Below are 27,450 nucleotides of genomic sequence, written 5' to 3' on the forward strand. Positions count from 1 at the left end.
TCTTCTCAATCGAGCACACAAAAATGATCTAGAGGTATTAATGCCAATGTAAAAATGTTCACAACTTTGAGTTTATTTTGTGTATTTTAAATTCTCACCAATACAAATCTTACATGTGCACATCTAAGATAGTAGGGTATGGGACTAAAAATAGTTCACCTTTCTCTCTCATGTTGACTATTTTGATATTTTTTTGTATGTATTTTCATAATTAATTTAGACTATAAAACTCTGCATCTGATAAGTCTATATCTTCATTTCATGATAATACAATACCATACAATCAGGATAAACCATAATATTGCATTATTGCCCAGCCCTTCCTACTCTCTAGTTAGATACATATGGCTTCAATCAACAGGAAGCACAGCTAAATGAATTGCTTCTGAGATGTGTTTAATAGGAAGCATATACCAGACTCTCCTGTGTACTGTTGTGGTCCATCAGCAAGTTGGTTCAAGTCGTTCATGCCGAAGCTGTCAGGCCATTAGCAAAAGGTGCACCACTGCAGCGGTTAATCCAGGAACCGACAAGGGTGAAGCTCGACAAGCAAGATGAGACCGCTAAATGAAATACTTTGTGATACAACCCCGCTCAACAAAAAAACAGAAACATGAATAAATATTTAGACGAGGAACACATCCATCTAATCTTTGTGCACGGCCCCGCGATGACAAACACATCTATCAGTCCATCTGCGTTCCGGAGCTGACCCTGTTTGTCCTTCATGGCGTCGGGCGGGGCATCTCCACACCTAACGCAGGTGTCATTATTCTCCCCACCAGGCTTGTCATTGGATGGACGATTCTGTACGGGAGCCACAGCCAAACTATTAGTGTCCGACGTGTGGGGGGTTGGGATGACTGTGACCTCATCTGTAACTATCATCGTGGGTTCTGGGTGGAACCAACAGGCCCTCACACTCTGCAGGAGACGGGACGGGCAAATTAGGGATGGAGGGAGGAAAGCAAGGAAAGAAAATAACCTTTTCCATCGTCCTTTTTTTTTTGCATTCTATTCACCCATATGCACCCACACAAACACACACACACACACACACACGCACACGCACACACACACACACACACACACACACACACACACACATACAACTTCCAGTGAAGTCATTAGCCCCTGTACATGTCGCTATGTTTATCATTAAGAAACAGACTTTTTACTCGCAAATGCTGACATTTGTTGTGCTCCATGCATAATTGTGCAGAGTGGGATAATATTTTGAAACCCTCAGTAAGTGGATTTCAACGTATTCATGAAAAAAAAAAAAAAACATCATTCAGGCTTAATCAGTACCTGTGACCTATATTATGTTCACCCAAGAACATATCATTGCCGTGCAATGCTCTGGTTGAGGTAGGCTGCTCGGGTTGAGGTAGAATGCCCTGCAAGCACATGCATGCATGTTGCAGTAGCTGTAATTGGCGGAACTGAGTGAAGGTCACAAGTGGCTTTCTGACGTATGCAATTAACCCAGTTCCACAGTCGTCTGGCAATCTATGGGGAAGCAATTAAAATCCCAACAGCCCCAGTGTGTGGGGATTTAACGGAAACACGGGCCCGGATTGCCGCGGTGTTGATGACGAAGCCTAAAATGAGCGGACGGACAAACGGAGGGAGGGAAAAGTAGGAGACCACCAGAAAAGGGAAGAGATTAAAGGTAGCTTACCCAATCACGTCTGCCCAATGATTTCTTGAGTCTTTCGTTGCTTGTTAATACTTTGTTATGGGGTATGTAAATCGATTTAAGGTTCACGTAGAGTTCACTTCAGGAAGTACTTCTTTTATTGTCTTTTTATATGAGATGACTGCTCTATACTATCTAAAATCCATTGGTCAGTATATCCCCCTAATCTAATCTTCCAAGTATTTTACACCCCTTGTTGCGTGTGCACAATTGGTGACCTTGTGTTCTTCCTGCGGGCAACCAGTAATCCTAATACATTTTTCCTCCCACGAGTCTGCACTGCAAGGGGCCTTCTGTACGTGCATCGACGAAGATGTGCTCCAACTCATTCGCTCTCTCCTTCACCTGCAAGAGAGAGAAGGGGAAGAGAGTTAAAAAATATCAATAGGAATTTTGTAGCAATGCTACAAGCCACCTAGTTGGCTGCCACGTTCCTACGTGCCACATTCCTACGCTGGTTAATTGAAAGGTATGCAGATTCATGGCCTGGTGCTCCATGTTGCCGTGCAGGATAACTCTCTCCAGTGTCAGTGGTAAAGGCTGGTTTAACCTGTGCTCACTGATTGCTCAATGTGCAACAGGTGTGCAGCCTCACCCAGCCCCTGAGTCCAATCAGTCTGAATCGGGTCAGATCATCCTCACACGCTCTTACGAATGTGTTATAAAATCCTCAGATGTCGCCAATCAGAAAGGCATCTCTTTAAAATACAACAATTAACATTCCCCAAAAAGTAGGACAAAAATAGAAGTCTGTAACGCAGCATTCATCGATTCAGACAGCTGGAGGGCAGAGAGGCAAGCTCCTATCCTGTCCACAGACTTGCGGATCCTCCTTCTCATATTTCTCATATTCATATATTTATTTATCGGTATATTTCATTTTTATTTGTTATTTGTATATTTTATCTTTACTATATATTTTTTACCTTTATTATATAGTATTTAAAATGTGGTTGTTTTGAATTGCATCATCTGGATGACAGTTAAATTTCGCTGTACTATGTACAATGACAATAAAGAGAATTATATTATATTAAATCCTATTCTATTCGAATAAATTCTAATCATAGCATAGCAGCTTCTAATGAAAGCATATACAACGATCAAATTGCGTTGAAAAAAAGGTCACAGTCAAACTTGCCCCCAACCATCTGAAATCCGTGTTTTTCTAGCCGCCAACGCAGGATGACCCAGCAGTTGGTCATGCAAGGGGGAAGGGAATCCCAAACCCTCTTGGTCCACATGGTAATTGGGGCCAGAGCCTTGTCAGGCTGACATTGCAAACCGTCCCGTCACGAGATCAGGGCAGGTGCCCGCGGCGTACATCACGCTAGTCAGCCTCACTCACAGGGTAAGTGCCGCACCAATTATTGCCTGACACTACCATCCATAGCTGTTCTCGTGGATATTCATAATTTATTACACATATCTGCCCGGTCACCCCCCCGGGGACCCCAGTTCCATTATGGCGCTAAAGGAAGATCTGATAGGAAGGACCACTGTCGTGTTTTTTTTCTTTCCCCTGGAATCGGGGAACAAATTGTAATGCAAGGATGGTGCTGTGCTCCGCTGGCACAAATAGAGTTTGTCTTCCTCTGTCTGCATCATCCACCCCCACCATGCCCCCTCCATTCCACAAAAGATCCCTTGTAAAGGAGCCGCCCGCTGTTTATACCACTGGCACGTCCCACCGATCCTTTAATTTATGCAAGGTTGTAGACCACTGTCTGCGCTGTTTAGCACCCTTGGATTATTAGTATGCTACTAGCGGAGTTTCAGGCATCCAATGCCACTTCTCTAAGGGGAAAAGAGGGACTGCATCTCAAATTAAGGATTGCCAAAACTTTATTTTACTGATGACGAGCAGGAAAGGTATCAAACAAAATCTACTGGGATTTAAAAGGCATTTTATGAGCACACAGAAGAACGACGATATGACTTGGATTTAAATTATTTTTCCGCCGATTTCCTTATTATCTGACATCTGCGGGATGCCTGCCATCTGTTATATTGATGACCTCAGGCTTGTTGTTCAATAGTTTTTTGCTAGCAGACTATGACCAGGAAGGTTAAGCCTATTTCAGTGCAAACGATAAGCATGCTACTCATCAGTTATCTCAATTATAATTATTCAAGTGGTTAGGAATTGGAGGATGGGGAACAATACGAATATCATATAGCTATGCGTTGGCTTTTCACATCAGATTGAAGGAACTGCAAGATCTGCAATATATTCGTACATTTACTGATGTAATGTGGAAGGTTTTTTTCTCGTTTTTATCTAAAAGAGATAAACACATACTTGCATATTTAGTTCTCAACAAAGTTTTCTATGTTGAGAACACATTAAATATCTAATATCATGTGATCACTGGGATGTTCATGCAGATCCGATCATGTTTCTTGCACTTTCAACAAGTAAAATAATTCCAATGGCTGCAAAATGTCAATTCAGAACAAAGGTATTCATTGGTTATAATACAAGACAAGTAGCTTGATAGCCAAGTTAATTTTCCACCAACAAAGAAGTCACATTCCTATCTGAGTGCTTTCTTTGGTCTTTAGCGCTCTGTGTTTTTGGTTCCTTATTACGTTCTGCAGACTTAAAGATCCATTCACCCAGTTAGTATTCATTGGGTAAAGCAGTAAATAATCACATGTCTTTCTCTCTCCTCTATCTGATATTGCTTGAGTTGTTGGCCACCTCATTTCGGTTCCATCTCTCTAGGGAAGGGATTCTGCAGTTCCCTTTGAGATGAGACGGTTCAGGGTTCTGCTTGGCTGCCCTGCCCATAAAGACATTGTTGTTCATTGTTTTTGGGCCCAGCTCTTCTCACTTCTCTCCCCTCCTATCCCTTTCTCGTCTCGCCTTGCCTCTCTTGTAATCGCCTCCCTTTTCATTTCCTTCCTGCTAGTGCAGTTCAGATTTGAAAGTGAAAGATAATCACTGTTACAACCCAACTCATATCCAACTACATGTTTTAATTTGATGCTTATGATTGGATGTTATGCAGCAGCTTGTGAACTGTATGATACCATATGCCCAGTCCTCTTCTGAAGCACAATTAGGTGCTAAAGATCCAGCCTTACCCTGCATTACTTTCACGATTCAAGTTCAAACACACACACACACACACACACACACACACACACACACACAGACACAGACACACACACACACACACACACACACACAAACACACACACACACACACACACACACACACACACACACACACAGTGATGATGACACATGCAGAGGCTAATGTGATTTCCATGTTCTGCTTGTCAGCCTTGCAGTCAGCTGAACACGGATGATTCAGATCATGTGCGGAGAAGGCCAAGGTGCTAAAGACACATCACACAGAAGGGGTTTATCGCTGAGCACCAATCACTGTGGATTTACAGTAGAGGCTTATATTTCAAGGCCATTAAAAAAAATGAAATTGAAATATTAAATAAATAGTTTCACACATTCCAACGCAACACCTTAAGGAATCCATAAAATCAAATTTGCTTGCATTTACTTTTGTATATTGCAATGGACTGGTTTATTATTGACTGAATGGAGTTTGCAAATTGAATGCATGTTCACATGGAATCCCAAACCAATATCTTCCTCCTTCTACTAATCTACAGCATACATAGATTCATAGATTCTCAGATGTGATTGGTGAATATGTTTGTGTGCGTGCATGTGTGTGTATGACGGGTTAACGATACAGATTGACTCCCGTCACATCCATACTGCATTCCGCCACAGTTCACTCAGTACAAGCTCAGAAAAACATGGATAGATGGATTGTTTAATGTTTAACATAATGAACGGCAACCAGCCCATTGTAGGCCGACAACCCGTTTCTTTCTGCCTTTCAATACATTTGAGCCCAATTTACTTTCTCAAAGATTCCAAATTTCCTGCATGAATCATCTGCATCGTTTGGATCCCAAAACCCCCTCTGTTCCCAACTGCATGTTGGCGCGACAGGGCCCCAAATCCCTCTCTAATGCTGATATCTCCCTCTCCTCCTTGTGTGTCCGTTGTGTCCTATTACAATCATACCCCCATTTAATATCTCCTCTCTGTAGTTCCAATCCAAAGCAGTCCTCCGAAATGCAATTGGGTTTTTTGCACTCCGGGTCAACCTGTGTCTATTGGCGGCGCCAATGAGGTGAAGGCTGACGCACGATGGCCACCGCATGCGGCTCTCGACCGGCACAGACACCGGCGCCAGGCCCGACCGCCCCGCCCAGGGTGGCCACCATTAGCTGGTTGGTTAGAGGCCGTTTCCCCGCCGTGATCAGTGGAGCAGGTATAATGACCATTAAGAAGCAACCACAGGGAGGATGAGGCACGGAATTATTCTCCCCCTTAAGCCAGAAGGCCCCCTTTGTCTGGGCTACCTGGTGGCTTTAATGAGCATGGTAGGTCCGCTTCTTAATGACCTATAGCTGTATTCACTCACACACAGTCTCTTGGCATGCAAGCATCTCATGAATATTGATTAGTAAACATGGAGGACTAGCCTAAATAACAAGTGGTGAGAGGAGGAAGAATATATTTAAATGAATGACAGATTGTTAAAAAGCATGTCCTTGAGAAATACTGGAGATATTGATGTGCACGTGTGCATGTACATAAACACACACCCGCAACTTCAACATCCCTTAGTGTCACACACAAAATTTGATCCTGGTAATACATTCCACAATGAGCCATTTGTTTTCACATTCACATTAAGAGGCAGATCCATCAACTACCATGCAAACACACAGTGCCCTACTTAATGGGTGTGATCAATTAAACCATTGAAGGAGAACGTATTTTTTTATCAGTTAAGGATCCTTCAAATCCACATGCCAATCAATACTGCAATGTAAAATCACATCAACATTTATCTTTTTCTAGATGGTCTGTCCCCATAACCGCAATATCGCAAAACTGCTGTTTAACTAAGGCCAACGCAGGGGACGACAAAATACACACATCCATAACCTCAAAAATAAGATCAACAATTCAGTTTTATTTTGGTAATTTTCTTCAACTAAATCGAATTCCACGTCAAAGTTTGTAATGTAGAATAACAACCCACCCCCCCCCCCCCCCCCCCCCCCCCCCCCCCCCCATATAATTTGAAGCACAGAGCCCCCCAGCACCAAGAAACAATGCAACAGCAAGTCAACGGTTCAAAACGATAATTATGTGTTGAAGGTCGTCTTTCTAATGGCTGCAAAACATACTATTTAATACTGGATCATTTTATATAATCCAATTCAATGTAAACAAAGGCATATTAACATGCCAAACATCAGGTTTGAAATGGCAGGTCCAACATGAAATAAAATATATTCTTTCTCATACACAATTTGTGACTTAGGGTAACAGGAAGACCAGCCATCGTGGTTCTAATAAAGAAAAAGTATTTAGCAGCTATTTCAATATTTCAAAGTTTAAACAAGGGCAAACTACACCTAACCTTCACTATAACACGGCCCTTGGGAACCCTAAATGACTGACTCTGTTATTCCCCAAATCGCGTTACAGCAAGAACCTAATTATTTTGTGTGGTTTTTCCTCGAAATAGCGCATATTTATATTGTTTTAATTACAGTGTATAAAACAATGGATTATTGAAAGTACGATACAACTAATTAAAATATGCGTGGACATAAAAAAAAAAAATCTAAAGTACATCTGTCTGGAACATTTTTGTTACTATTTTGTTCTTATGCTAAGCTGTAGTCCTGCCGTGCAATTTCATTACAAAACAAACGATGAACAAACTGTTCGTACTCGTACACAGCTTCAGTGTAATAGTGTCTTTGGAAACTTTTTACAATTAAAATGCATTGCTGGCTTTAGTCAGTGGAAATTGTCAATATAAAATGTGTAATGTATTTATAGTATTGTATCATTGTCATTGTAAATATATTTATTTAAATAGCATTGTATTATTGTCATTGTAAATATATTCAAAGAACTTAAAGACGATGATTGTCGTCTGTCATACGTGGGTGTGTCGAGGTTCCTTTATTATATTGGAAGTTTTAATAGCATGTTAATCCATCTTCTCCTATCTATATAATGTATGCAATGTATCTAAGTATTAACCTTACTGGTCTCTACAGTGTGACCGGGATATATTTATTCTATGGGTAATTTCAATCCCCATTGCCATAACCCATTCCGGCTCTAAGTATCCAATTAGATCTAATTTAACTAAACTCGACCCTCTAAATACATACAAGCATTTGCATACAAAGAATTTTTCCCTGCAGAAAATGCAAATGGATAAACTGAAATGTTAGAATATGCATACATATGCATCTTAGTGCTACATCCGATGGTTACTTGCCCCTATGCTAAGATACAAATGCTGGCAATGACGCCTTCTTCCAATTTTCATGGATACCTGCCCCAGTCAATGTTCACTACCGGCAAAACGCTGTGGAACTACAGCATATTTTACCAATGTTTAGATACTCTGTTCAAACTCTGCTCTTTCTTTATTACTGTAGTCCAAAGAAGTGTTTGTCTGTGTTTTTTCTCTTTTTTTCAATGCAACACTACAGGACATCTATGCCAAACTGGAGGACACAGCAACATTTATATATGCAATTGGCAATGCTTCAAGATGTTAGTGTTTTTTAGGTCATAGTGTTCTAGAGGAAACATGTGTTAAGTTATGGCAGCATTGTTTGTGGTGTGGTTGTTGTAGTGCATTTTGCACCAAAGGTTAACAGATATGCAGAGGTGTGTGTCTCTAAAGCCCACTGTGTTAAGTGATAGGGAAAAGTGACCATAGTATGGGTACATGACCGAAAACGATAGGAAAAAACTGTAATACCATTCTAAATACACAAAAACACAAGCACACACAAAAGCAACCATCAACAAACACACACACACACACACACACACACACACACACACACACACACACACACACACACACACACACACACACACACACACACACACACACACACACACGCGCAAGTGTCCAGCAGTCAGCAGCCCTTTTCTCCACGTAAGGCTTAAGTCATGTGACAGACCTCACTCATTAAGCTAATTCAAAGCTTTACTCTGCGGCTGCCTTTAAATCCCCGTCTCAGGCACACAGTTCAGAGAGGTGATTAGAGGTGAATCTACTTTATGATGGATCAAAAATGTCTTCCTGGAACCTGCCAAGATCCCAAAGAAGTCACAATGTACCGACCCATCAGGCTCTGCCACCTGCATATATAGGGTTTGGGTGATTCTTTCAGAAGACTTCAATCAGGTTGCCCCTCTTTTAATCCATTTGGTGGGAGCAGGGGTCTTGGTCGTAGGTTGTAGGTCACTGTCTACCGTGGGCCATGCCTAGAGGAAAGTTCATAATAATGTGTAATTCCCGGGACGTCTCGACTTCTGCCGAAGCCCCTAAGTGACTGACAGCTCCTTTCCCTCTTTATTTATTCTTATTTATCTTTGTTGTTTTCTTCCTTCTCTCCCCTCCAATGGTGTTGCTCAACTTCGCTTTCCCGCAACCCTGAATTTTGCCGGAGAGCCGGGAGCCATGGGAGCAATTTGTTAACGGACGATGGAGTTTCTCGACTAATGCTTCATTGAATTATCCTCATCCAAGCCACCGCTAGTCTGGCCCCGAAAGCCTCTTACTGCAGTACTGTGGAGGGGGGGGGGGCATTTCAGCAGCCTGGTAGTGGTCAATGGCAACCTGATATTGTTTGCAAAAGTGGGGGTTGGATTGGGTTCGGGGGGAGGGCTGTGATCAAATCACAGCCACTCCTACTATGATCGGAAATTTGGCGTAAAACATTTCTTGTTGCAGTTAGTGTACAGTAGCAAACATCATTTCCTGTTTTCGCACCAAGTGGATGATAAGTGTTACATCAAAGGTGCTTATGATTAGAAGCAAAAGCCAAACTAGGCTATATTTACTGGCATTAGAAACACAAGTGTTGTCCATTTTTTGAGCTGTTGTGACCTTAAATGTTATTTGACACATTAGCTAACATCAGACATTTCTTTTGACTTGTTAATGATGTCTCCATGTACATGAAACCAGACTGGTGTACTGCCCTTTTTAATTTGATACAATACCTGCCTCAACCAATCGGCCAAGGCACAACAAATTGTGTGTCTGTATGGGACCGATTGAAAGGCAACGGTCTGGATTCCTCCACCGTAGTCAAATTAGAATCTGGTTTAACGAAACAGCTGACGAGTGCTGAATACATGAATAATGCTGTTTTATGAATTTACATACAAGACAATATTTCTATACAATGCATATGTAATGCAATATTTTAATATTTGATCTAATAACCCTGGATTTCAGTGTATTTATCTAGTCTACACTCAGTGTTTAGATCTATCTAACTTATCCCTGAAGCCTGTATTGCTACATGTGTCCCCTTTAAATCACTGAGGCCAAGTACGCTCTCACAGTGACAGTTTGCAGAAAGTGCTTCTGCCTCACATTCAAAAAATGTTATTAAGGCTAACGTTTTCTTCTAACACCAATCTTCACAAGTGGCCCCTGGACTGTCATGGTAGCCATGACATATTCACGGTACATTTGCTTTGAGCTGTTTTAGTCGCACTCTGGTAGAACGCTTATCCTTCCAACTGTACGCAAACCTTTTTCACCCAGGCGACTCTTTGAAAAGGCAAGATGGCAACAAAATTGTGTGGGGACTAACGATAATGAAAAGCCTGCCGCATTGTTATGCCTGCTGCTTGTCCGTTCCCCTAAGGCAGAGCTGTGTGTTTCTTTGAAGGGCTTCACAGGGCAGCCATTAAACAAGCCCCAGCGCTTTCCCTAGGCAAATACTGGTATTTACAAAAGTTTGTTTATCATAAAGAAAAAAATCGGGGATCCTTGAGGGACTTAAGTTAACCCTAGGCCATTTCCCTGCACATAAACAGACGATTGTGGTTAATTCGTCTGTTTGACCCGTGCTGCTTTAATGCCCCACACAGACCAAGAAATCCTTTATTTTGACATTAAGTGGATCAGAGCCCAATTCTCCCTGTGAAAACAACAAGGGAGCACGGTGGCTGGCCTTCGGTTCGCATGCTATGCAGCAAACAAAGCATAAACAGGTGGGTCATACAACCAAGGAGAAGAGCTGGTAGCCATCCTCTAGGAATACCTTGGTAATCAGCCAAAGTATTACCCCCGCCCCTCCTCCACCCTCTCCCTCTCTCCCTCTCTCTCTCTCTCACACAAGGTATCTAGCTAAGCACCTCAGGTAGCTTTCACTACCGCTTTAAACGGTTTAGAGCAAGTAGGGTGAGTGGGTGCGGCTTTTTTACGAGTGTGGCCTGTTGTCCTCCCCACAAAACCTCCTCAGGCCCTCCAGCATGACGTAAGATACCATTACCATACACACTTCGTACAGGTGTACGGCTGTTTGCATTTCACCTCCTAAAAGAGAAATCATGCAGGGGTAACATGTGTACACCCAACGCAATACCATTAGCAGCAGGCTACCATTGCATCACCTCCTGTGCTATTACTCAGCACGGCCCTCGACATGAGAAGTCTGTTTCCTCATGCAGAGAGAGAGGAGGGGTGGGGGGGAGGGGAGGGGTCACTCTATTTGAGAGTTTAGGTCAGATTTATCTTTTCTTTTCCACTCATTTTGAGAGAGGGGAGAAAATAGTGATAAATCTAAATTATACCCTGACCCACATAACAAATAAAGATGAAGAGGGAGTGTGACCTTGGGTGTATTTTCAGAATGTTGCTGCCAGTATTTCAATAATAAACCATGTAAATAGGGCAATAATGATGAAACGACTTGCACACAACCAATTAACAAATTCAACAACACACACTTGTTTTACATATACACACGTGCATTCGTGCCCACACATACACACACACACACACACACACACACACACACACACACACACACACACAGAATGCCACACACACAAACGTGCACACAGAGATGATCACACACACACACACACACACACACACACACACACACACACACACACACACACACACGAAAACACACGCATTCAAACCCATGCACAAATAAAAACACAGCTACACACATAAACAAACACACACACACACACACATGCACACAGCATGAGCGAGGACAAGAGTTGAGCATCAAAAGCATTAGTTCAGATTTGAGAGCTGCAGCTTGGCACACAGGAGAAGCACACACAGAACATATACTGGCACTTTCTAAGGCCCAGTGCTTTGAAACAAAGCTTCATATATTCACCATCACTGCCTCAGTGCGTTATTGGAATTAAAATTCAAACGACTTCAGTTCCCCTAAAAAGATTCTCTGACTCATTACATGAAAGGTGGCAGATGACACACTTTGTGTGTCACTTGGATGCATGACGGAGACAAAAGCAAGACTGCGAACAACACATATACATGGCACACACATATTGTGTTTATGTCATGTATATGTGTTGATCGTTCTGTGTGGGTGGGGGTGGGGGGGGTCTAGATCATTTGAATGGAAGGACATCTAGATCAATGGCCTATTAATACATGGCCTATAAATAGATGATATGTATTGACAAATGGTGCTGATGGACAGTTAAACTAGACATATCCTGTCTTTTAAATGTACACTATAGATGCAATACGATACAAGAGGAATGTTAGTGTAAAGTACTGAGAAACAAAACTATGTTTTGACCTCTTCATAGACTTGTTGGTCTGTTAGGACATAAATATAGGCCTAGCAGTCACCACATCATCTTTGACTGGTTGCAATATGTACACTCCATCAACCAAACAGCGGACTGTTGGGTTTTTAGTATCTGACCTTTTCTGAGGGAAGACGGGGTTGCTTATTCATGCTTCAGCACTGCAACAGTCGTTCCACTATGAAGCATGAGGGACAATGTGGAGCCTTTTGTAGCCTCGGAAAATGACCCACATCTGCCACGCTGCCTACTGCATTTTGCATCATATTTAAAGGAACTTTAAACCATAGACAACCTAGTTGTCTATGGTTTAAAGAAACGCTTAAAAGGATAACTGTGCTGCTGTGAATAGAGACAGACAGAGAGACAGACGGAAAGATGGATAGATAGATCAAATAAATAACCTTGACAGATCCATACTGAAATATTGTTACGATTCCTGAGGCCTCTTAATTTATGGCAATTCATGAACCTGTTGAAAACATCTGGAACTATCTTTTGCACTTGCAGATTAATGTATCTATCGGCCAGGTGCACCATTTTAATGGAGTTTTGACTGAAACAATTCCCTCAAGAACACCTGGGAGAGTGCTATGCAAATATTTGTACACATGCAGGGGGACAGGAAACCATACCATATGCACATATTGTATTGAATGTGTATCTATACGCTACCTCACTATTCAGCACCTTGGACAGCGACAATAGCTCAACAAAGGAGTCACTGAATTAGTACCGACATTGACTAGCAGCCTTGAATTTCGTCAGATTTTGACACAGACAATAGACCACTGCCTCCTTCTTAGGTTTTAACCACATAAGATTAGCAGAGACCACAAGACAGCTGGTTAGTCTTCTTCAGATGCAATACAAGCTGTTAGAGTGACAATGCTGTGTTTCCAGCATTTTGAGAGACTAATGTAACTTATAGTGTAATGTTTCTCAAACTGGGTCTTTACTTATCTGGCTGAAGTGTTGATCATTTTTTAATTATCAAGCCTTCAACAAGTCAACAAGTCCACGATTAATCAAAGTTTTTCCATTTAACAAATCTTTGCAAGTGAGTCATCACTTTCAAAAAGGTTGTGCGATGAAAATCCCACAACCGAGCCACTAGCAACTGGGCGGTTTCTGTTGTACTGTGGGTTCCTCGTAGCTCTGTCTATTTTCGCAACCCAGCACCACATGGCACATGGTTTATTCCTTTTGGCACGCATTAAAAAGTAGTCAGGAATGGGTAAATACAGCACTAGTGATGGAGATGTTGGCTTATTCTCCTACCACCTTGTGTTTGTTTGACACTTTGATTGCACCCAGTAATCTTCTAGGATCAATCTCATCAGATCTCCTGTTTACCGACACACAAGTACAGCCATCTCCTTCAATAGTCTGTATTGACAGACAGAAATTGACTCTATACTCATGTAAGAGAAACCCTTCTGATGGTTCAGAATGATTAAAATACACTGCCCATGATTTAAAAAATATAATTAAAACCCAGGAAATATGTATGAGACTGTGAGACTTCAAACTTGACCTTCACCGTGGACGCAAAACAAAGGATATTCAAACTCTCTTATATTACATACACATCATCACTAAGATCCCAGCCAGATCCCAGGGAGGCTCCATCGCACAAGTAGTGTACACAGTGTACACATACGCACAAGCACACACATGCACAAGCACACACACACACACACACATACACTCACACACACTCTCCATCTCAGTCTTCGGTTCGATTCTCAAGGGTTTCTCGATTCATTCATTGTTTCTTCCATTAACGTTATAAGGGAGACCACACTGTTTTATGGGCCGAGGATATAGAAGCACATTACTGTCAACAAGGTTGTTCATCGAAGATAGTGAAGGCAATGTGTCCGTCTCTAAGTGTACTAAGATATTGTTAAATAGAAGGCCAACCTGTAATAGCCATTTCCTCACTTCCTGTGTTGTTGTTGTAAGTTGCTTTCTTGCTTTCCATTTCAGTTTTTGGGAATATTTAATCTAGTTGTGCCCTTATTGTAGCAAAATAAAAAGGACTTAAACTGGAAAGTACGCTTTAGTAACACATAAGTAACATATTTGTATGAATGTACCTAGTTTAAGAGCTAGGTTGAATAGCGCAACTCTCGATGATCTCTTGGCTCAATGAAAGTCAATAAGACAAAGCAAAAATATGCTAAAATAGTATCAAACTAAAACTAAAACAAACTCAAACACAATGTATGTGTACAACTATACGAATATATTTTCATCTGAATGATGCTGTGAATTTGTTGTGCACTTTTGAAATGGTTTGCCTCAAATTAAATATAGTATATGCCCAAAAGCAAAATGCAGGGCTGGCTTTACAGCCAAATCTCTGTCAGGGGCTCTGGGTCCAGTCCCAACTGCTCATTGTTGTCAATGCTGGGGCAGCATAATCGAAACGTTAAAACTCAGGCCCTTAAGTGTCTAATAGTGGGGATAAGGCTCCAGTACAGTTAAGCTAAACCCAAACCGACATAAAAGCACAAAAATGAAAGATAATTGTTCTGCTGGTTTCGGTCCTCCTGGTAATTCGAAAGTATACACTAAGCTCTTTAACGTCTGGTTTTTTAGTGACATTCCCTGCAGGTGAGGGTGCTTATGATGCATTTATATTGGAACCCTTTTCCTGTGTACCTGTTATTTTTGGATGGTATATGTTCCAATGCCTTTTACCTAGGGTTGATGACCAATCACAGGTGACAACCCATTCCGGAGAATAAGTACTGAAGTTGTGTAAAAAGTTTGACAGGTTTCTGTTTAGAAACCTGCTAACACTGCAGTTACCAAACGCAGTGTGACACTTGCCCACATTATGACACCATGATGGATTTGCCCAGGGTGAATCATGTTTAAAATGTTGAGTTTAGAGAAAATATACTGTGTTTCCAGATTTAGGCAGATGCTGCTGAATAGAAATATATATGTTCACCTGAATGATTGAGTGTGGTGAAACCATTAATTAATATCATCGCATATAGAATGTTTGAATAGAATGGAAGTTGTAGCAATGCTACAATAAAAGTTCTTCAATGCGTACAGAACTTATATTTATTGAAATGTTACAAATTTCATTGATCAAATATGTTACCAATAAAAACATAAACATTGAGGGTTTGGTTCTAAATAATACAGACATTGTTTAAGAATGATTTACCAATCAATTCGTTGGTTGAAAATATAGAATTCAACGGTATCTGAATATCATGATGGATGTGTTCTTTAATCACTCTCTTGTTCCTATCGACTCTCATCAGATTAAATTAACCTTCCAGTTAATTGTACAGTTCTTAAATGTCATGTTGAGTTACAAAATATTGCCCTTCACCTTCTAGTTAACAATTATCGCTTCTTTGTATTTAATTTAAGTACAAACCATTTTTATAAATCTCTGCACATTAATATAAAAGATAACAATAGTCTTGGACCTCATTATCAATCAACCACCCGAATATAGCTCTGCTAGTGTCTATACCACAGAACAGCTCTGCCATTGTTTACAGGACATATTCGTTTATGTACTGTATTCTCATCCAAGTAGGCGTTATTATTATTATTCAGCGGTGCTGATTAAAAGCCTGCACAGACACGACAATTTGATCAGGAGAAGTAATACCAAGGGGTTACTGCTGATGTTTGTCAAGCAACAGTGCCTAGCCTGTCGAGGTAAAGTTATGGGGCTCAGTTAGGGGGCATTCATGTCACAATTTAAATTTTAGAAACTGAGCTACCAAAGGACAGTCCCTAACCTGCAGTTAACATTTTTACCATTTAAATGATTACCCATGTCTCATGAGCCAATGAATCAAAGTCAGAACATCACCAATAGGATGGACATGGCCCTAGCACTCGAGGAGTCCATCAAAAGGGGAATGAACAGAGCTTTGAGTGGAACTTACTCCAGCTAATTTATAAATAGCTTGCAATCTTCTGGAGCTAAACATCAGCATATTCATTACCTTCGGCAAAATAGTATAAAACAGTGGCCTTGAGGTTGCTTCCTCTTGGATACTCCTTATCCCACATTCATCACGGCTTTATAAACAGGCAAATGTGCACATATACTATAAATAATTACACCACCATCATACACAGTATGTGAGACATTTCCCCTGATTATTAAGTGTAGTCATTTCCCTGCACCATAAGTATTATGGTGCAGGGATTATAAATTCTGTTTGTCTGTTGAGGCTTCACTCAAGAGTAGCACTTAATCCTTTGCAGGCGTTCCTTAACCTAAACTCTGACATCCCATTTAGACTCCCTATCAGGGACAAGCAGGTAAATTCAATCTCTCTTTTGCCGTCCAGTTGTAAGTGACTATTGTGAGTATAACCTTTCCTCATCATTCAGTGAGCGCCGTCACTTGACAAAATTTGTGAAATGCCACACTGGAGAACATTTATGAAATCAACCCTCAAACAGTAAAGTACACTAGTGCACTTTTTCTTTTAAGCTAGCACTTTTCGAGGCTTCCGTTTAACTCAAAAACAGCACATACCCAAATGCATGCATTCCCCAGCCCCCCCCCCCCGCCACACACACACATATACATAGGAAAACAAATAAATGATCTTTTATCTATAATTATATCTATTATTCATATTGTGCTTGAAAGTTTTATCAAAGTAAACGTTCTCACCAATAGCCACTAATGCATGTTATTTCAAGAATAAAAGACTTCTCATCTGACATCGAAGGAGATTAATTCACTTATATACTGCTATTACTGCTACAGCTCTATCAGAAATGAAAGACAAACAAGAGCTGGGACACAAGACCCATCCCTCATAAATAGGCCTCAAATGCTTTTGTGATGATGAAGGTTGGAATGATTGTTTATGGCATACATAAAGGATATCCATCAGTTCCACAGTTCATTATGATTGCATGAAATGAACTTGTTTTTGCACCCAAAATGCAACCGCCATGGTTGGCAGATGATAATGACTAGCTGCCAGCTCAGTTAACATGTAGGAAACATATTATTTAATAACCTTACCAATATTTCTGCCACTGGGGCTGGTAACATAAAGTTTTTTCTACCTGCCAAGGATGCCAATTTCTCCAAATTTGGCTGGTGCCTGCTGTCCAAGTAATATTTGATAATTTCCGTCCCTGTTTGCAATTTCATGAATTCCCATCGACAGTCATGAACATACTCAAAAATAGCAGCGTTTTAGGCTGGAAAGACGAAAGAGAAAACATACACTGGGCTGCTTGCGGTAGACTGTGACTCGTGGCCCTTCTGAAGATAGCTTTAACCTTTATCGTGACTTTCTGTTTCTTTATCTCCACAAAGAGTTTCTGAGACTGCAATTGGGGAACCCATAGCACTGCAGTGTAAAAGACGTTGAGGAAGGGATTGTGCTTCAAAGAAGATGCTAAGAGAGCTGAACATCAGGTTTTCGAAATCAAAATACTTTGTGGGGTGGTTGGTGTCCACAAAGTACAACAATAACCAATGCAGGTCCCAACCCTATATGCACTATGTTATAGCTGGCTCACCAAGGCATGTTAACAGCTCTTGTTGTAATCTTGTTAGGTCCGACATTGATTTAAATGATTGAAAGGCTCTCTCTATGCAAACTTATCCTGGTAATAAGTGGAGGGTCCCTGTTTAGTTTCACAATATGCGCCTGTAACTATGCCAATACTCTAGGTGTCTGTGTGTGTGTGTGGGGGGGGGGGAACTGAAGTCACACCTGTGCCAATTTCGGTTGGCAGGGAAGCCATTTTTAAACCCACGTTGCTTCAGTAGGTCTCTTTACATGCTCGAAAAGGCAGTTTCATGAGAGAGAGAGAGAGAGAGAGAGAGAGAGAGAGAGAGAGAGAGAGAGAGAGAGAGAGAGAGAGAGAGAGAGAAGAGAGAGAGGAGAGAGAGAGAAAGAGAGAGAGAGAGGTAGAGAGAGAAAGAGAGAGAGAGAGGTAGAGAGAGAAAGAGAGAGAGAGAGAGAGAGAGAGAGAGAGAGAGAGAGAGAGAGAGAGAGAGAGACAGGGAGAGAGAGAGAGACAGGGAGAGAGACAGAGACATAGACAGAGACAGAGACAGAGATGGAGAGAAGAATAGAGAAAGAAAAGCTACAATTATTGAATCATCTAAAATCGGGCTCCAAATGGATTCCGTTCTTGTTTTTGTTCTTGCGTTGTTTTTACCCACAGAGTGGTGAGCCTGCGGTGAAACAACTTTGCATATGAGAACGCAAAGCACCAATAGAGGGGCCATAGACGAGCCCAGGCCTTGGCAGGCCAGTTGGACCAACGGGGGGCCTTGTTTGCAGATACAATTTGACTCTGCGGGGGCCCTGACGCATGCAGCGCTTTGGCCACAGGGTGCTGGGTTGGTTGGGTCGGGGCCCACGAAGGAATGAGCTGCGTTTAAGATGGCGTATTGGCCTATTTTAAACATATTTGAAATGTGTTTCGTTCGAGCAGCAAGGTCTGGGTACAGGATGACTACGGTTAAGAGCAAAAGGTAAAACGGATGTTTGAAGATAATGGTCCAATCTTTTCTATGGAGATGGTGATCACCTGATCAGTGTCTGAAACATGTAGTGGAGAGATTATAGCTGAATGCTGGTCAGGCAATGTTCAGTCCGGTAAGCAGGCGAGTCTTTCTGGAGGACATACATTGTGCATTTTTGTACTCCATTCCACTTCATGTTTATTTTACATTCCATGATTGCACTTTTTCTTAAGTATTTTGTATTTATTAAAAGTATTATTAAATAAATAAACCCCAGACACACTAAAATAAGCAGAGCCATCCACTTGCATGCACACTTTGCTTTCCTTCTAAATATTTACTGTAAACCTGACATTTCTTTTCGAATGACAGATTGAACCTTTACAAACATTTACTTAAGGGGTTTAGCCTAACCCACTCTTTCAAGTTTGTGCCTCTGCAGCAGTCACATTGAATAAACCGCTTTTCAAAAATTAAACTGCCGTTAACTGAGATCTCAGGATCACGAACTGCTTAGCTGCCAGAAATACAGTTTATTCCTTTTTAGAGCCATGTTCGTTAGAACCCCAAAACAAAATAATTTGGATTCAGGGAAAGCAAATGTTTGCATTAGCTTGTTGACATTGGAAAGGTCCTCTTGAACAGAGCCAATGAAGATTTAGTGGTTGGATAAACTATAAAAGCACTGGTAAGCATTTAAGGAGCAAAGGTTTTACCAGCAGAGCACAAGTAAGGCTTTCAGAGTGGTTATGTATCGATTCATTTACAGATTGTGGAGGATTTTCATGAGAAACTTAATTAATATTCATGATAGTAAGTAGTAGAAGGTAGAAAGGGTAGAGAAGCTAATTCATGGAGAATAGAAAGCAATGGAGTGGGATTGTCTGGGGAAATGGTGAGAAGCACAGGCAAATTAAAATGTCTGCCTTCAAAACCTTCACACTGATATTGTGTATGGTCTAGCTAATGAATTTTAATTTAAAATGAACAATGCTCTCCCAAAGCTAATTTCTTCAAAATGAGTTAATTAATGCTAACTCAATCTACGATATCACCTGTAGCCTCTCGGCTGACAATGAATGTGGGGTTATTGAGTCTTGTTGCTTACAGATTAATTGTTTGTTGTTATCCAGATATAATTATGAATTGTGTATAATTATATCTGGATAACGTTGGTTCAGAAGTATGAAGCAAATAATCAGACATGACTCAAATTAGCTTTTTAGCATTTCGGAAATCCTAAAATAAATTGTTTCAAATAAAATCCATACAATTACTTAATATACATATTAGGTTTTCCGATTATTTTTTATTCTCTTACGTGAAGAATTAAAAAATGCTTACACACCTTTTATAGGTGTGTATTCACTCTTAATTTAATACAATAATAGAAATGTATCAATAGTAGAACATGCTTTCGGATTGATATTCATAATCCAATCAGAAAGTAAACTGATTATGTGTGGTTGCTGCAATGCTGCAAATATATTCTCACATCTAACACATTTTGTCTGTGTCTCAAAACAGATTTAATGAAGAAAAAATGTATAACCTTCCTTATTAAATCTTTTGACAACTTCATTCTTGCTATAACTATAACATGGTTTGAGCTGTAAAAACGATGGAAATGTGAATAAACCTGTGAGGACCTAGGCTTTTAACTTTGATACTTTTTCCCTTCAAACAAAGGAAAACACAGTTAAACATAGAGCATGTGAAATCAAACAACAGCTTTGACAGGGCCAGAGAAGCAAAAAATATCTAATTTCTTGCCTACCTTTTCTCAATTCCCATCGTGAGAACCCTCCGGCAGTCCTCAAATTGGCCGAAAAATAAATGCTGCCATTGGTTTGCAGTGCCAATTGACCCCTCAGTCACAGTTTGGGTGACTCTTGCAGTCTTGACATGAAAAAATAAACATGAATTATAAATACGACTTCTCACTTTACTGACAGCAGAACCCCCTATCATCCGCTGTTGTCCTGCACTGACTTACTCCCTTTTTTTACTCTCTTTTTCTTAGATTTTTTATTCTTTCTGCTGATGAAGTCCCCGCCCCCTTTCTAAATCACAGCCCTTTCATAGTGATATCATGGCATGAAGAGACTCTCCATTCAAAAAGTCTCACATACCTTATGTTCTACTACCATCCTAACTGAATGACGCTCTACATTGAAGTGAAGTGACACAATATTCATTATTAGAGTATCTTTTGATGTATGCTTCTGTCTAGCCTAAATTAGGGTCTTTATATGTGTAGATGCCTGTGCATTGTGTGTGCGTGTGTCTGTGTGTGTGTGTGTGTGTGTGTGTGTGTGTGTGTGTGTGTGTGTGTGTGTGTGTGTGTGTGTGTGTGTGTGTGTGTGTGTGTGTGTGTGTGTCTGGTTGTATGGTTGTATGTATGTGTGTGTGTGTGTGTGTGTTTTTTTGGTTGTATGTGTGTATGTTTGTGTGTGTGTGTGGGGGGGGGGGTTGGATGTTTGTGTGTGTGTGTCTATGCGTGTGTTTGTGTGTGTGTGTGTCTGGTTGTATGTATGTGTGTGTCTGTGTGTGTGGGTGTGTGGTTGTTTGTGTGTGTGTGTGTGTGTGTGTGTGTGTGTGTGTGTGTGTGTGTGTGTGTGTGTGTGTGTGTGTGTGTGTGTGTGTTTATATGGTTGTATGTGGGTGTGTTGTTGTGTGGTTGTGTGTGTGTGTGTGTGTGTGTGTGTGTGTGTGTGTGTGTGTGTGTGTGTGTGTGTGTGTGTGTGTGTGTGTGTGTGTGTGTGTGTGTGTGTGTGTCCGTCTATGTGTATGGTGTGTCCGTGCATGTGTACGTGTGTGCATGCATAAATGAGCACGTGTGCATGCATAAATGAGCATGTCTGCATGCGCATAGCCGCGTGTTTGGATTATGTATCTGAGGGTTCCTCTGTGTCCCTATGGCAACACAGAGTGAATGGTGTGACCAAATAACAAACAGCAGCAGCTAATCCGCTCAAGTCTCCGCTAAACTCCCAGGAACGCTCTCGGAGCGAAAAAAGCCCTCAACTCCGAGGCTCTTTAAAAATGTTAAAGTTTGGTGGATCAGCATGGTAAGCAATGGGGCTGCTGTGGATGGCCATGAATGGCCCTACTCCGGGAAACTGAAGCAACAGCACATCACACATACCCCAGACGATGCAGCACTCACCCGGGAGAGTCGGAAAAGAGGCGCAGCCGAGGACACATTTGAATGTTTGCTTTCAGTTCGACCAAATAGAGAAAAACCAACAACTCTCAAGCCTGTCTTCTTACAGACCCATTAAGGATTCATTATGAATTAATTAGAAAACAGGAGACGAGGAGGTAGAGAAAAGGGTACATTATTCAAGGTTGTCTTATGTTATGAAATGATAACAGTGTTCCATAACCTATGGGAGTCAACACAGCATGAGGGCCAATTTGAAGTATGCATAGCTTTTTCATACATTTTGAATAAATACTTCCAACGAATAGTTACGTCACAATTACCAATGCAATTTATGCTTCTCTGCCTCCCATATTTAAGTGTACATCCATTGTAAAAGTATATGTACATCCATTGTAAATGTAAGATGCATGCCTGCATCCCTAGGGTAGTCCTTGGAAGCCCAACTCCTCTCTATAAACAGATAAAAACAATATCGAAGGTCACTTCAAAGACATCGTCTTTGAAACAATGTCAACTCTTGTTAACTAGAAGCCAATCTAGAATTATTACACTGTTTCCTGTACATGTTTGCTATTATGTATAGGACCCCCTCCTAGAGAAGGCTGTGGCGGTAGAATTGCTTGAGAAAGACATTCTCCAGACCCATTATAACTATTATCGGCTCTAGCAGACCAACCAGCCCCCCCTTTGCAATCCAATAGAACACACGGGAGCCCCCAGATGAAGCAGCCCTCCCCTCACTGTGGTAAGCATGCATGTGTCACCAATGAGTGAGCATGCAGCTGCATCAGGGGCTACACCACACTTCAAATGTTAACAGAAATATCGACCAAAATAACCAGTAAGCTGCGTCTCTGTCATCACACCGGTAAACAACAATCAGAGAGGAGCTTGTCTTGTTGTTTTTTTTCATCTCTGGAGAATAACATCCGCAAGCTACACCTAACCAGCTAAATAAATTAAACGTGTGCTGCATTAGCGTAGCACTGCCAGTGTTAGCAGCAGGTGATAGCACAATAAAACACCAGTTTGGCTTACTGATTGGTTAACCTCATCGTGGGAGTATATCACACTACATTTGCATTCATTTTGTCTTGCAGAGGCAGTATAACATGGCTTTGTACTGTGGGGATGTTTCATTCAAAGGTTGTTCTGTTTTTTTATGTATTGTTTATTGCAAATTTCTAAGAAATACATGGCACATGTCATATGATAGATTGCATAACTGTATATTCAACAGAATGGTAACTAGCACATTATATTTGACAATATCAATGAAGCAATCAATGAAGCAATTCACATAAGTGCTTTCTCTATACAAGCCATCTGATGAATAAAGGAATTGCTCTCAGATTTACTCCAATAACAATGGCCCATTCTAGAGTTGTGTATTAGTGACATGACAGCCAGCTCAGAATCCACAGAGCAATAGAATAATCCATATGGCAGAATGAGCTCAACTAAGTTAAGTTTCTTATTTTTGTAATGGAGACGAAATAAAAAGCAATGTGAATTCAAGGTCGTGTGTTTGTCATCAACCGGAAACTCTTATTTTATCCAATGCCTTTACGGATCAGTGCATTGATTTCTAAGATATGAAAACACATTGGACTACTACTAGTGGATACTGAGAACAATGAACGCATCAAATCAATACAAAATGGAAGCAAATGTAATGTAAACAAAGAAAAGTACAGTAAACTATATGCACAACTGGGCCCTTCCCCCAATCTGCTCTAGGCAATGTTTTTTGGTTCCTCAAGACTAGTGATGCAGCCATCGATCGACCACTGATAGTAATTGGACAATGTACGCCCTTAACAAATGATCGGGTATAGGCCGATCATCTTGAAACTTTCAGATTGCAGATGCCGAACTTGTGACTCAAAAACAATTGTGCTTAAAGACGCTCTGTCATTATGTTCAGTTCAGAATGTTCATTCTCGTAAATCATTCACATCCTCATTAAATTAAATTACCCTGACTATCAATAAAGGTAGGCTAAAATTAACCACAGGCAGCCTGTTTCATTGTTCCAGGTTATAGGATGCAATAACCACCCGGTATGTCACTATATCACCTATTTTGGATGAACTATTTAATTATCTATACCTTTATAGACAACAAGGCTGCTCCCCACGCTAATTCCTTTTGATTTATGTTTAACAAACTGGCTACTCCGCTGCTTTAATAACAGATGAGCAAGAGCAATTTTCTAAATAGTTATTTCTCTGAAAAAACACAATCCAAATGTCAACATAGCAGTACTTACGACAGTACTTACATGTCACCATGGTCACTCAACCATCGGAATTAAAATTAGGCTTTCTTAAAACCTAGACATTATAACTGAGCTGTCTGCTATAGCTGGACCTTCTGGCTGAGATCATGAGTCAAAATAATGACAACGCTGAATAATTATGATAAATAAGAACGATTGATGATATTATCTCAAAATTATCTTCATAATGAAATTATCATAAAGTTATTGTGTTTATATCGGGTGTGTGGGGCAGGCAGCCCCGGATATATAATTCTGGCAGACCATTTTAGAGGAATTAGAGAAAAAAACGGGCCAATTCTACCCAATATTTCGCTGACTAAAATAAACCTGTTATTTGTATCGGATCGGCTGAAAACACATTAAAAGGACCAGTCATTGGCCTAATAAACCTAATCAAGAGTCAAGAAATCCCCAAACATCTTCTCTTTGACTTGTGAACCTAACTCACTGTCTCTCTATGTATAAATATGTCTCAGCCACTCTCTCTCTCTATGGCTTAGTCTCACTCTGTCTCATTCAGTATCTCTCCTTCTTACCTCCCAGCAGGCCTCTCTCTCTTATCTCTCCCTTCCTTAACCTCTATCTCATTTGCTCTTTCTATCTATCAGCCTTGTCTCTCTAGTCTCACTCACTCTATGGGAATCTTCCACTCTCTCACTCACCCATTGACGAAGATGGAGAGAGAAATACAGAGTGCCCTGTGTCTCTGTCTCTTTCACTTCATCTCTTTCTCTCTTCAATGCTATCTCTCTTTCCAGTGCATCCTGAGGAACACTTCATGTAAAGAGTCCTTGGAAGGTGCCCTGCTAAATAATCCAGACAAAACCAGCCTATTCACACCCTCAGCCTATCAAAACCAAGGACCTCTCATTACACAGTTGTTATAAAGTCATGGCGTCATGGTCGTTCATGTGTCTATCAACACAGGTGCCTCAACGTCGTCTTTAGAGGTGTATGGTCAATGTGTAGTATTAGTAGTAGTATTAACCTCTCTTACGGCAAACATTGTGACTCTTACGCCCCCCTCCCCATCCTCCCTCGTCCAAGAATGACGACAATGGCTGCCAGGTTATCAGATTAACATTATCTACCAGGTCTTCTCCACCAGACGCTGGGAAATATTTAGAGTGGAAACCTCAGACCACATCCTATCCTAACATTGTACTGCGGCTCACGCTCAACAGAGAAAGAGAGCTAATCTAATTAGTGGACAAAGAGGTCCTTTGTCCCAGGCCACATATAGCCTAGCCACAAGCTCATATAGAAATAATGTGTCAAGTATTGATGTGCTCAGGGTGTATGATCAGCTTGAAAGTGGAGAATGCAGCATTTTTGTTCTAGCTTTATATGAACTAAATATACTTTAGTTAAAAATTCTGTAACATTTCCTTATAATAAAAATCATGTCAATGCTTGTTTTTTTTTTATTCCATTGGACCAGTAAACGTTACGTTACTAGACTATGTCCGCGTCGACCACGAGACCCCCTATAGCGGAAAAGATTTTTAGAACAGCAAAATGCGCGTTGCGCTCTCCGTGGTGCTGAAACATCAACGCAATCCGCTCTGTGTAGAGGTGGACCGGTCAGCTGCTACCTGGCTGCTTTAAAAACACCAGCAGGTCCGCTCGGAGGGGGTCCAGTGCGAGGCTGACGATCGCCAAGTACAATGGATGGTATCAGGTATTCATCGCAAGAGGTGATTACTAAAGTGCGTGATGGTGCAATGCATGACACTGGGGGAGGGGGGGGGGGGGGGGACCGGACGACCGATGTAAAGGTGTTAAGGCAGGCTGATGATTATTGTCCGATGGATATTTTGGAAATGGCAAGTTTGAGGTGATAGCCTACTTCGCTATACAGCTCTCACACATCACACGAAATCACGCACAGTCGCATAAACGCGCATGCACAGCAGTCACACACACACACACACACACACACACACACACACACACACACACACACACACACACACACACACACACACACACACACACACACACACACACACACAGTCACATATAAGCGCGCGCAGAGCCACACAGACAACCCCCCCTCCCCACACACACAAACACACACACACACGTACACGCACACACACGCATACACACACGCACACACACACACACACACACACACACACACACACACACACACACACACACACACACACACACACACACACACACACACACACACAAAGCATAATATGTAATGGCCTGAATGGTTACATTTATTGCGAAGGGTTCATAACGTATATGGCCCACACTTAAAAAAAAAAATCATAACGTATCATTGTCGTCACGTGAATTATCAGTCGCCGTTAACAGTAGCCTACTTCAAAAGATGCACGCGCGAGGTAGAGGTCGCTTATTTCTGCAATACTGAGCATTAGTCTGCGGGAAGAAACACATAGGTGGTGAACTTGCCAGTCGTCTTAACTGACGAGCAACTATTTGAATCAAAGTCAGTACATCCTCCGGACTCTTCTCTCACGCATATATGCACATATCCGGTTCTTCACTTTTATAGATACAATGATGCCTTACCTTCAGATATGAAGAATGGTCTCCATTCTGTGGCGGCGAACACACTTTGTTCTCATCGCTTGTTCGGGGCTACGCCCGCTTCCCTTGCGAGGTATGCACTAGTTCCACCGCCAAATCAAACTAGTAGCAATATAGTGCATAGACACATAGTAGTAACACAACACCTACGTCGCCGCATTGCTTATTTCCCCCTCTCCTCGATAAATTCTAACCTGCGTCGACGGCGACGAAAGCTTTAGTCCATGTTTCGACTTCCCGTCAAAGAAGTGTCCTCGCAACGACAACTAGAGCTTCCACAGTTCCGTATGCACTCCGGAACGCACTCCAAAGCTCGTCGAAGTCCTACATGGCGATTGTGTTCCTTTCTTCGCCGAGTGGTCATTTACTTGTTACTTGGCGTATTGGTGTCTTCGTGGCGGATTCTTTCTTTTTCCGCAGTTCCCAAGTCATACATCCAGGTGTCCGAAGACGTCCTGAAAAGGATTCGTCGCACGGAAGTATTAGCACGTGCTAATACTACGCATTCACATTCTCTCGAGGGGAGAGG

At 41.3% G+C, this 27,450-nt stretch overlaps 1 long non-coding RNA gene across 2 annotated transcripts; it reads right to left on the reverse strand.

The window, feature by feature from the left end:
* LOC130383071 (uncharacterized) lies at positions 1-27,450 on the reverse strand. 2 transcript variants are annotated; one of them, XR_008895687.1, is made up of 3 exons: positions 26,904-27,450; positions 1,685-2,047; positions 1-924 (listed from the first exon to the last, which is right to left on the reverse strand). It is a non-coding gene; the product is annotated as an uncharacterized LOC130383071 (long non-coding RNA). The 2 variants fall into 2 exon arrangements; XR_008895688.1 differs by lacking the exon at positions 26,904-27,450 and adding an exon at positions 2,156-2,224.

This window comes from Gadus chalcogrammus, chromosome 5, assembly GCF_026213295.1.
Source record: "Gadus chalcogrammus isolate NIFS_2021 chromosome 5, NIFS_Gcha_1.0, whole genome shotgun sequence".
In the NCBI taxonomy this organism is placed as follows: Eukaryota; Metazoa; Chordata; class Actinopteri; order Gadiformes; family Gadidae; genus Gadus; species Gadus chalcogrammus.